We start from the raw sequence: 12,394 nt of genomic DNA on the forward strand, positions 1-12,394 counted from the left end.
TGTGTAAGAGTCAAATACTAACACCGTCATTGTCATTTAGATACAATTTTATTCTCTCTATAAAGGACAATGCTACAGCAGTCTGTGATCACCAACCTGATAAGACTGTCTTCCATGTTTGGGACCTACAAGTTGTTAACTACCAATTTGGGCATTAAAAATTTGACAAGTTGGAGTTGGGAGTTTTTATTATTATTATTGATGTTAGAGCTTGTTAAGATTTTTGAGTGACATTTCACCAAAGTACGTACTTAAGTTCTTCCAGTTGACTGCTAGCATTTCATGCAACGTGCTCATAAGTCTACTGAAACTAGAGTCCTCTTATTAGAGAAATTATCAAGTTGGAGCTAATTTATCGGTGTGAAAAGCATGTTAACACTTTTTGACTGTCAACTCCGCCAACTCTGCTAAAAATTGTTAACAGGTTGCCAAGTTAGCATGTTTGCTTCAACTAAACTGTTAGTATGGTATTATAATCGTTTTTATTTTTTATTTTTTTTTATTTATTTAAAATTTATGGGGGATTTGTATTCTATAGGTAACGCACTTGAGCTCATTTGAGTTTCAGGTTGAAGGGAGTAAGTTAAGAGCCTATTAAGGCCTAGGCAATGTGGGTAGGGATGGCAATGGGTAGGGTGGGGTCAGATCATGTGTGTCCTGTCTCTGATCCGTCTCATTTTTGATATAGGAGAAAAACCTAGAGGGGCAGTGTGGAGCAGGTCGGGTTTAGGGTGGGTTGAAAAAGTTTTACTAATCCTAATAGTATAGTTCTGACATTAATAAAATAAAGATAAAATATAAAGGGAAATATATTAAGAGAAAAGTAGAGACAAATGTTTGAAGATAGTAATAAAATATATTGAAAAAAAATTATATATGTGATATATATATATATATATATATATTTATATATATTCAGGTTGGGGCGAACAAAACCTATCCTCACCCTTTCACCTCTTTAGGGCAGGACAAGTCATGCAGGGATTGGGTTGTTTTTGCCATACCCAATAGTGGGCTTTGAGGGAAATTTTAGGGTTTGTACTAGACCGAAAAGGTTCTTGGTTTGAAACTTTCTTTGTAAACTAGTATATAGCTCCGTGCTACGGCGCGGGAATGGATATATTATTAATCATGAGTTTATTCATGTTTAAAAGGCTCAGTTAAGTCTAAATTCATATTATTAATCAGAAAATTTTATTAACAAAACTTAGCAGTATATATATGTAGGGACCGGTTTTGGGCTCTTCTGTTATTCAGAGAATGGACCCAAGCCCAGCTAACCCTGCAATTAATTTATAGAGAATGAGTTCGAGAACTAGGCCCTAGCGAGGAATGCAGTGGCCATGCATGGATGTTTGGGGGTGTAATAACTTAAATGTAAATTGGGAGGTACAATAATGCTCCTCGGACGAGCCTTATAGAACTTGAAATCCTTATTACTTCTTTTAAGATTGATTATAAGGTTTGAGAGAACACAAGTTGCTACAGTACTTCTCAATTCTGACCCCTTTTTCTGTGTCCATTTCTCAAGAGGGACTCCTTACATTATATATATCTCTTTCAGTTGATCCTGACCCTACATTTGTTGATCAACCAGGCTACCACTTGAGAACCTGTCCTATCAGCCGCATCCCCATTCCTCCTGTGGGTTGCAGCACCCAAGGCAGCACTGTTCAGGAGTCCTATCCTCATTAATGCGGCCAGGGCATTAGTTGAGGGCATTTAATGTGGCGGTGACAGTTCATCCGGGGCTTGTTCCTCCACCATGCTTCCACTACCGGCGCTGGGTACTTGTTATTTGCTTCAGGAAGATTCCCCTTGATGGCGTGCTGCGTGTCCACTTTGTGGTCTCGTCCATCCGAGGAAGGAATCTTCCTCGGCACTGTTTCTTGGGCAACTGGGCTTTACGCCCTCGTCCTTGGACCTCGGACACCTCCTCGGCGTGGGCCTTTGGGCTTGGTTCGAAGTGGGCCGTGACCGGCTAACTCTTTCTGGCCCCACAATAGCCCCCTAAAATCTTGCTGTCCGCATCCTCGGGCAGAGAAGGGGATTTTGACACCCTCGGGCCTAATCTGCGTCCCATCGAGTCTTGTCCCACGTTAGTGTCGGATCCTCTTCACCTGCCCAAGGTGCGTTACTGACGCTTTGGTGCGCGTAACGTGTCCTTCATTAAATTCAGGCGGCTCTGTGCTCCCCACGCTCAACGGGTAGGTGACAATCTAATGGTGGGGATTCGCCTATCATTTATGGGCGGGAAAACCCGCACGGCTCCTCGATTTGGGGTATAAATACCCTTTCGAACTGCTTTTCCTCTTCTTTACTCGCAATCCAGAACTCTTGCGCATACTTATCCTGAGTCCAGCAAAGTTTCCACCTACATCCCCAGCATAAAAAGCCTGTCCGAGGAGCTTCTCCTCATTTCTGTAAGTTACTCTATCCCTCTCTGAGCTTCTTTTCTTTTTCTCTACTCCTCCTTCTCTTTTATTAGCTCCTTCCTTAGCTCTCTTAGGCGTCATTTAGGATGGGTAGACTTAAGAAGTACGTCTATACTGAGGAGGCGATGGAGAAATTCATCGTCGATTACAAGATACCGGCCAACGTGGGCTTGAGGAATTGTGAGGAAGGGGAGTGGCTCCTTCGGAGGCAAGAGGGCGAGGTGGTGATTCCCATCATCGCCTTCCTGGAAGGCGGTATGAGAATCCCCATGGGGCCGGTGACGAGGGGTTATCTCACATACTTTCGGTTAACCCCTACTCAATGCACCACCAACATGTTCAGAATTCTGGGTAGTGTGGACGCTCTGAACGAGAAGATGGGGCTACGGCTGACCCATCACGATGTGAACTACTGTCTGTTACAACCTTCAACACTTGAAGAACAAGTTGTACTACATGAGGACAAGGGATGACAGGGTCCAGCTTATCCAGTGCCTCCCTGAGTCCAGCAAGGGGCTGAATGAGGATTTTCTCATCGTGTCAGGAGAGTGGCACAATGGCCTTCACTGCCCGACGACGAAGGGGACACCAGGTGGGGCAGTGGGAGTAGGAGGGGGTTCAAAAGATTTTAGTTTAGTTTATTTTATGCGTTATTATCTATATTTATCTTTTTTATTTATATTATTATTATTATTTTTTTATTTTTACTGTTTGGTTATTAACATGAATGTGTCTTCTTTCTGCAGATCCGCACACCCTTGGGCGCCAGTTCAGCCTTGTCAATAGGGAGGATTTGCAGAAGGTGTTCAGGGTAGCGGCTTTCAAGAACGAAGCTGACCATCAAGTTAGAGCCGCCCACAAAATCCTGGGGTACACCCCGATCCAAAAATCATTCGCGGCCCCAAAGCACGTGATCAGAGTAAAGGATCCTCAGCTGCAGAGAATAACTGTGACTAAGGACGGGTTCCAATTTCCCAAGGATCCCTCCGCTCCAGAAGGCATCACGTTAGCAGGCCCCTCTTCCTCTCACATATTCCCAGAGGCCACGGAAGAGAACTTAGAGAAGGAAGAGGAAGTTGCAGATTTTGGTCCTGCCGAGGACGATTTTGACGTGTTTGAACAAGTCCACCAGTCCGAGGACCCTTCTAGAGACTTGGGTGACCCTCGTCTGACCGAAGTAGACTTCCTAACATCAGAGTCTTCTTCTCGGCTTGTCATGGGTTACAAAAAGAAGTCCCAACCCAGCCTGCTCAATTTAATTGAGGGCCAGCCAGGGAAGTCCCAGCCAAAACTTCCTTCTCCTCCTCCGTCCAAGACTCTGCCTGCCCAGACCAGGTCGGCTTCTGCCCAATCCAGGCTTCCTCATGCCCCACCTCAGAAGAATCTGCTGCCCAGGCACGATCCCGTTGATCCTAAACAGAAGAAGGACAAGGGCAAGAGGCCCATTGAGGACAAGTCCGGGCCCACGCGGGAGGGGGATAACACTCGGCGTCCCTCGAAGTAGCTGAAAATAGGCTCCCCGAGGCCAAGACAAACAGGTCGATGTCCAGCCCAAGGCTCAGGCCTGGCTCCCTGCCCCAATGCTCCATGGGGGTNGCGAACAAAACCTTCCTCACCCTTTCACCTCTTTAGGCAGGACAAGTCATGCAAGGATTGGGTTGTTTTTGCCATATCCAATAGTGGGCTTTGAGGGAAATTTTAGGGTTTGTACTAGACCGAAAAGGTTCTTGGTTTGAAACTTTCTTTGTAAACTAGTATTAGCTCCGTGCTACGGCCGGGAATGGATATATTATTAATCATGAGTTTATTCATGTTTAAAAGGCTCAGTTAAGTCTAAATTCATATTATTAACAGAAATTTTATTAACAAAACTTAGCAGTATATATATGTAGGGACCGTTTTGGGCTTCTTCTGTTATTCAAGAATTTTTTTTTTTTTTTTTACTAGTATAATTTTAACTTCGATTGTATCTCAGCCAATCGTGGCATCAAACATTATAACATGAGGGCATGTATGCTCGGGCGGACCTTTCATGTCCTAAGGACTAGGTGGAATTCTTCCGAAGTAGACACTTAGGATCTTCTTGCAGTAGTTAGTTTCCCCATAGGATTGAGTTCGAGGACCATGCAATGCATTGGTTCTGTCTAACACTTAGTCTTCTGAAGTAGTTAGTTTCCTCATAGGATTGAGTCCGAGGACCATGCAGTGCCTTGGTTCTGTCTAACACTTAGTCTTTTCAAGTAGTTAGTTTCCCCATAGGATTGAGTCCGAGGACCATGCAGTGCCTTGGTTTTGTCTAACATTTAGTCTTTTCAAGTAGTTAGTTTCCCCATAGGATTGAGTCCGAGGACCATGCAATGCCTTGGTTCTGTCTAACACTTAGCTTTCTGAAGTAGTTAGTTTCCCCATAGGATTGAGTCCGAGAACCATGCAATGCCTTGGTTCTGTCTAACACTTAGTTTTCTGAAGTAGTTAGTTTCCCTATAGGATTGAGTTCGAGGACCATGCAATGCCTTGGTTCTGTCTAACACTTAGTCTTTTCAAGTAGTTAGTTTCCCCATAGGATTGAGTCTGAGGACCATGCAATACCTTGGTTCTGTCTAACACTTAGTTTTGGCCATCAGGGAGCGAGACACATAATCATGATAGGCTAAAAATCGGAACAAAAAAAGACTTCTTTATTAATAGTAATACTTTTTCAGGTTATTTACATTCCATGGATGAGGTACAGGTTTGTCATCTAAATCTTCCAAATAGTATGCTCCTATCCCTACTACTGAGGTGATTCAGTAGGGCCCCTCCCAGTTGGGTCCCAGTTTTCCCCAAGAAGGGTTCCTGGCAGCCCCTATGACTTTTCTCAGCACCAGGTCCCCCGGTGCTAGTGGTCTGAGCTTTACATTGGCGTCATATCCTTGATTGAGCTTTTGCTAGTAACAGGCCAGTTGGATCATTGCTCGTTCTCTTCGTTCGTCTATCAGGTCTAGGCTCCGCCCCAGCAGTTCATCATTGCTGCCTGGAGTGAAGGAGCTCGTCCTTAGCGTCAGGAGGTTTGCTTCCAAGGGGATCACTGCCTAGGCACCATAGGTCATGGCAAAAGGTGTTTCCCCCGTTGATCGCCGGGGCGTAGTCCGGTACGTCCAGAGGACGTGGGGCGATTCCTCTACCCATCTCCCTTTGGCATCGTCCAGTCTCTTCTTAAGCCCATTGACGATGACCTTGTTGACAGCCTCTGCCTGTCCGTTTCCCTGAGGGTAGGCTGGCGTTGAGTACCTGTTTGTGATCCCAAGTTCACAACAGTACCTCCGGAAGGCCTTACTATCGAATTGGAGCCCATTATCCGAGATGAGGGTGCGAGGGACCCCGAATCGCGTGACAATGTTCCTCTATAGGAACTTTTTTGCGTCTACGTCCCTAATGTTGGCCAACGGCTCGGCCTCGACCCACTTGGTGAAGTAGTCCATAGCCACCAACATATATTTCTTATTCCCCGGCGCCTTGGGGAAAGGTCCCACAATGTCCAAGCCCCATTGGGCGAATGGCCAGGGACTGGACAAAGGATTGAGGACCCCTCTCGGCTGATGGATATTTGGGGCGAACCTTTGGCATTGGTCACACTTTTTGACATACTCCAGGGCCTCCTATTGCATCCCCGGCCACCAGTATCCTTGTGTGACGGCCCGGTGAGACAAGGATCTCCCTCCCGTGTGGCTCCCACAGATCCCCTCGTGCAGCTCTTCAAGCAGCGATTCTGCCGCTTTGGGGTGGACGCACAGCAGGTACGGACCAGAGTAGGAGCGTCTGTATAGTTTGAGATCCTTGGACAACCAGAACCAAGGGGCCTTTCTTCGTATTTTCGCCTCCGCCCTCTCCTCAGGCAAGACATCGTCTTTGATGAACCTCACTATGGGGTCCATCCAGCTAGGACCCATCTCGACCTGATGGACGAGGGTCGCTCCCTTCACCGCTTCACTCACCCTCTCCATATGCTCCACAAGTATGATCCGAGGTAGATCGCCTGCCGAGGAAGTTGCGAGTGTGGCTAATGAATCGGCATGGCTGTTTCCACCTCTGGGAATATGAGATAAACTAAAAGGGTTGAAGTCCGATTGCAAGCGCTTGACCTGGCTCAGGTACTCTTGCATTCTCGGGTCTCAGGCCTCCATCTCTCCCCTTACCTGCCCTACAACCAGTCTCGAGTCTGAGAACATCTCCACCGACTTTCTGCCCAACTTCTGTACCATGACCATCCCCTGCAGTAAAGCCTCATACTCGGCCTCGTTGTTTGTGGCCGTGAATCCAAGCCTCAGGGACTTCTCTATGACATGATCTTCAGGGGATACTAGGACTAGCCCCACTCCGGACCCCCTTTGGTTTGCCGCGCCATCAACGTATACCTTCCAACATGGTGACTCTGGAATGGAGATCACCCCAACCGACTTCTCATCACAACTCTTCTCCTCGGCTACCACTTCCACAGTGGGCTCAGCGAACTCGGCTGTCAGATCTACCAGAACCTGGCTTTTTATGGAGGTCCGAGGCATGTATTTGACGTCGAAAGCCCCCAGAATTGTGTTCCACTTCGCGATTCTCCCTGTGTAGTTAGCGGTTCGGAGTACAAACTTCAAGGGCAGTCGGGTTAGGACAACCACTGTGTGGGCTTGGAAGTAGTGGGGGAGCTTTCTCGTGGCATGGACCACAGCCAGTATGGCTTTCTCCAAGGGTAGGTACCTGACCTCCGCTTCATGCAAAGACTTGCTGACGTAATAGACTGGCTTTTGAACTCCATTGTCATCCCGTATAAGTACTAGGCTCACTGTGTGGGGTGCCACAGCAAGGTATGCGTAGAGGACCTCGTCGGCCTCGGGATTGGACATGACAGGCGGCCGAGATAGATACTCCTTAAGCTGTTGGAAAGCTACGACGCAATCCTTAGACCACTCAAATCCTTTCCACTTATTGGTCAGGAGGTAGAAGGGCCTGCACCTATCAGCCGACCTGGAGATGAATCGGTTCAGCGCCGCGATCATCCCAGTGAGCTTTTGGACCTCTTTGGGGTTCTGCGGAGGCTTCAAGTTATGAATGGCCTTGATCTGGTCAGGGTCGACCTCGATCCCACGGTTGGTGATCATGTATCCCAAGAACTTGCCAGAGCCTACGCCAAACGAGCATTTTGAGGCATTTAGACGTAGCTTGTGCTTTCTCAGGACGTCAAATGTGCGACTGAGGTCCCCCAAGTGTTCGGACACCAGTTTGCTCTTTACCACCATGTCATCAACATAGGCCTCGATGCTCTTGCCCAACATTGGCTCGAACATTCTTATCATCATCTTTTGATAGGTGGACCCTGCGTTCTTCAGGCCAAATGGCATAACCTTGTAGTGGTAGTTCCCAATAGGCGTCACAAAGACTGTCTTCTCTTGGTCCTCCAGAGCTAGTGGGATCTGATGATAGCCCTGAAAGGCATCTAGGAAGCTCATCCAAGGATGGCCTGCCGTCGCATCTACTATCTGGTCTATTTGTGGCATTAGGAAGGGGTCTTTTGGGCATGCTTTGTTTAGGTCTGTGAAGTCTACGCAAACCCTCCATTTCCCACTTTTCTTCTTGACCACCATAGTGTTGGGCAACTATTCGGGGTAAAAAACCTCCTTGATAGCCCCTGCTCGCTTAAGCTTACTGACCTCTTCCCTGATTGCATTAGCATGCTCCTTCGACGGGCGCCGGGGTGGCTGCTTCTTGGGGATCATGGATGGGTTGACGTTAAGGTGGTGACAGATGAAGGATGGGTCAATCCCAGGGGCATCGGAGGGGTCCCATGTAAACACGTTGAGGTTCCCTTTAAGGAACTCGAGTAACTCCTCCTTCTCCCAGGGAGGCAGCTGGGCCCCGACCTGGAAGAACTTCTCTGGGTCATCGTCAATTACCACCCTCTCCAGGTCCTCACATTTGGCCTCCTCGGCGGCTGTACCAGGAGGCGCCACCGCAGCCTTTGATTGCTATAAACCTTCCTCGGTGGTGGCCGAGGGCTGTAGGTCAAGCCGATATGATATGGCAGCCACCGTGCACTGCCTCGCTGTGGGCTGGCAACCTCGGATTTCTAGAACCTGATCCCCTGATAGGAATTTCACCTTCTGGTGCAAGGAGGAGGTAACACCCCCCAAGGTGTGGAGCTAGGGCCTCCCTACGATGGCTGTGTAGGGGGAGTACATGTCCACCACTACAAAGTTCACCTCCACCACCTCTGGGCCAGTCTGTATAGGCAACCTGATCATGCCTTTTGGGATGACGAGCTTCCCATCGAAGCTCATTAGGGGGGAGTTATAGGGCGTCAAGTCCTCCGGTTTTAGCCCCAGCCCCTTGTAAAGGTCTGGGTACATGACCTCGGCTGCACTGCCACCATCCACCATCACTCTTCTCACGTCGTAGCCCCCAATCCTAAGGGTAACGACCAGTGCGTCATCGTGGGGCTGGGTGGTCCCAATCTTGTCCTCCTCCGAGAAACTCAAGGCTGGGGGAAAATCCTTCCTGGCCCTCTTCGGCTCTGTCCGAGACTCCTCGGCTGGATGTTGGGCTACAAACAACACTCGCAAAGGTCGCGTGCCCATTCTCCCTGGCACCGCTAAGATTACATTAATCGTCCCAGCGGGCTGCCCCATGGCGGTGTCCCTTCGAGGCTCTTGGTAGGTCTGGCCTTGCTGGCTGCTGGAATGGTGTAGAAGGTGCTTCAGCTTTCCCTCCCGGACTAGCTGGTCCAGGTGGTTCCAGAGGTTCCTGCAGTCCTCCGTGGCATGTTCGTGGTCCTGGTGGTATTGGCAGTAACGATTCTGATTGCGCTTCTCAGGTTCCCCAGCCATCTTATTCGGCCACCTGAAGTATGGTTCGTCCTTTATCTTTTCCAGCACCCTATGTACGGGTTCTCGGAACATGGCGCTGACAGTCTGGGCGTTGGTCGCCCCAGATTGCCCACCGAAATCCCTCCTCGGGCGAGCGTTGCTATATCGGTCCGACCTGAAATCCCTCTTCTCCTAAGGGATAACCTTCTCCTTCCCCTTGCCCTGTAGCATATCCTCCTCTACCCGCTTGTATTTATCGATCCGATCCATCAATTGCCTCACGCTGGTGGCGGGTTTACCGGTTAAGGACTTCCTCAAGCCGTGCCCCATTGGTAGCCCATTCTGGAATGTATTGATGGCTACAGCGTCGTATTTGTCGTCTGGGTCATTGTAAACCTCCCAGTACTTGTCTGAGTAAGCCTTGAGAGTCTCTCCATCACGCATGGATAGGGACAGTAACGCGCTCATGGGCCGAGGAGGTTTGCTATTCGTGACAAAACGGGTACCAAAAGCCTAGGTCAGCTGTCTGTATAAGTCTATGGAATTTATCCTCAGGCCGTTGAACCACCTCATTGCCACAGGCCCCAAGCTGGATGGGAAAACCTTGCACATCAGCGCCTCGTTCTTAGAGTGGACAGCCATTCTCTGGTTGAACTGGCTCACATGCTCCACGAGGTCCGTCTTGCCATTGTAAACAGTGAAGGTTGGCTGCTGGAACCGCCGAGGGAGCATCGCCTCCTCTATACGACGTGTGAAGGGTAACCTGGAGAGCCGATCCAGTGCCTTGCTCATGGCGTCACTCCCTAAGCCCCTAGGAGTTGGGATGTCACGCTTACGCCTCTGGTAGCGCTCCTCCTCGTGAGAGAAAGTCTCGTTCGGGGGTGTTCTAGACCCTTGCCTGTATTTGTCATCACTCTCGTCGTCAGAGGGCAAGTCGGGGCTGGGTTCGGCCCGTCTCTGCCATGCATGGCGCAGCTTTCTCTTCAAATTATCTATCTCGCGCTGCATGGCCACCTTATCATCTTGTCTCTGGGATGCGTGGCTATGGGCCTTTTCTGACCGCGTGGCGGGGCCATGGTCGCGCCTCTGGGGTACGTGGCTTCCGCTAGTTGTTGAGGTATGTACGCTTTCCTCACGAAATCGTCCGTTCTCCTCGTTTTGACCGCGCCCGGGGTCACCATAGCTACCCTGGTGCTGGGATTTAGCCGATTCAGGTCGATGGGGGTTTCCTTGGTGAGGGCCTAATCCTACCATGCTTGACTGTTGTCCTTACTAACACACGAGTTCTCCCCATAGACGGCGCCAATTGTAGGGACCGGTTTTGGGCTCTTCTGTTATTCAGAGAATGGACCTAAACCCAACTAACCCTGCAATTAATTTATAAAGAATGGGTTCGAGAACTAGGCCCTAGCGAGGAATGCAGCGGCCATGCATGGATGTTTGGGGGTGTAATAACTTAAACGTAAATTGGGAGGTACAATAATGCTCCTCGAACGAGCCTTGTAGAACTTGAAATCCTTATTACTTCTTTTAAGATTGATTACAAGGTTTGAGAGAACACAAGTTGCTACAGTACTTCTCAATTCTGACCCTTTTTTCTGTGTCCCCTTCTCAAGAGGGACTCCTTACATTATATATATCTTTTTCAGTTGATCATGGCCCTACATTTGTTGATCAGCCAGGCCACCACTTGAGAACTTCTCCCATCAACCGCATCCCCATTCCTCATGTGGGTTGCAGCACCCAAGGTAGCACTGTTCAGAAGTCCTATCCTCATTAATGCGGCCAGGGCGTTAGTTGAGGGCATTTAATGTGGAGGTGACAGTTCATCCGGGGCTTTTTCCTCCACCATGCTTCTACTACCGGCGCTGGGTACCTGCTATTTGCTCTTTGGGTATTCAGGAAGATTCCCCTTGATGGTGTGTTGCGTGTCCACTTTGTGGTCTCGTCCATCCGAGGAAGGAATCTTCCTCGGCACTGTTTCTTGGGCAACTGGGCTTTACGCCCTCATCCTTGGACCTCGGACACCTCCTCGGCGTGGGCCTTTGGGCCTGGTTCGAAGCGGGCCGTGACCGGCTAACTCTTTCTGGCCCCACAATATATTTTACACAAAAAGATGAACTTTGGTGACAATATTTATCCAAAAGATCCATTCATACTTTTGAATCTTCAATCTCTATTAGTGATTAAAATTTTCGTAGCTTAAAAAATTTTAAATTAAAAAAAAAATACCCAGAGTTGTACTCATTTTGTAGTTTTACGATGGGTCATTTTGTAACATGATGGACATTTATATGAAGAAAAAACCTCTGAAGTTCCATGGTTGATAAAAGAAATTCTCTCCAATCTCTTTTTATAGAGAGATAGGTTTGTGCGTGTTTTTATACATCCTTCATATTTGTATTATCACGAAACAGGTCCAATGGATTTAGATTGGTACTACCGATTCCCAAAACATGAATGTTTAATGTGTTATTAATTTCATCTCATTGGCTTCTACACATGGCAGCAAAATTAAAAATAATTAGATTGTACACTTATATAGTAAAATTGGACTCCAATTTCAGATTCTAATTGAACAATTGGAATGATAATATATGATAGTAACAATAATAAGAAAATTCAAATAAAATTTCGGATTAAATTGTAACAATCTGAATAAAAAATTTTAGTAGAAAGATAGGGTGGAGTGATCCACTCCAAGAAGGCGACCAAACTTGCGTAAATATAGAATAATAAATCTCTCTCTAGAAAATTTACATTATTCATAACCTTTACTTTCACTGAAAATTTTAAAAACATAGTGACTCAAATCTGCCATCTAGACATCTACAGCCGGGTCCTCTCCAATTCGCGTGATTATAATAAATATAAAGATGCAAACTTTGTAAGTGAATAGTAAACAAAACTCAGTGTCAGAACCAAGAAGAAAGCATTTTAATCCGAAACTCAATGCAAATGTAAAGATTCAAACTTTATAAACAATTTATAACTAAGATGCAAACTCCGGCTTTGCTATCTTTTTGGAAACTATGCAATGTACCCAAACCAAGTTCTTATCATCGATATTAATCTCTTTGGTTTTCATGTTTGACTGCAAAATCAAGAAAAAACTTAATTAGCACAGTA

The sequence above is a fragment of the Quercus suber genome, unplaced genomic scaffold (assembly GCF_002906115.3).
Source record: "Quercus suber isolate HL8 unplaced genomic scaffold, Cork oak 2.0 scaffold_913, whole genome shotgun sequence".
In the NCBI taxonomy this organism is placed as follows: Eukaryota; Viridiplantae; Streptophyta; class Magnoliopsida; order Fagales; family Fagaceae; genus Quercus; species Quercus suber.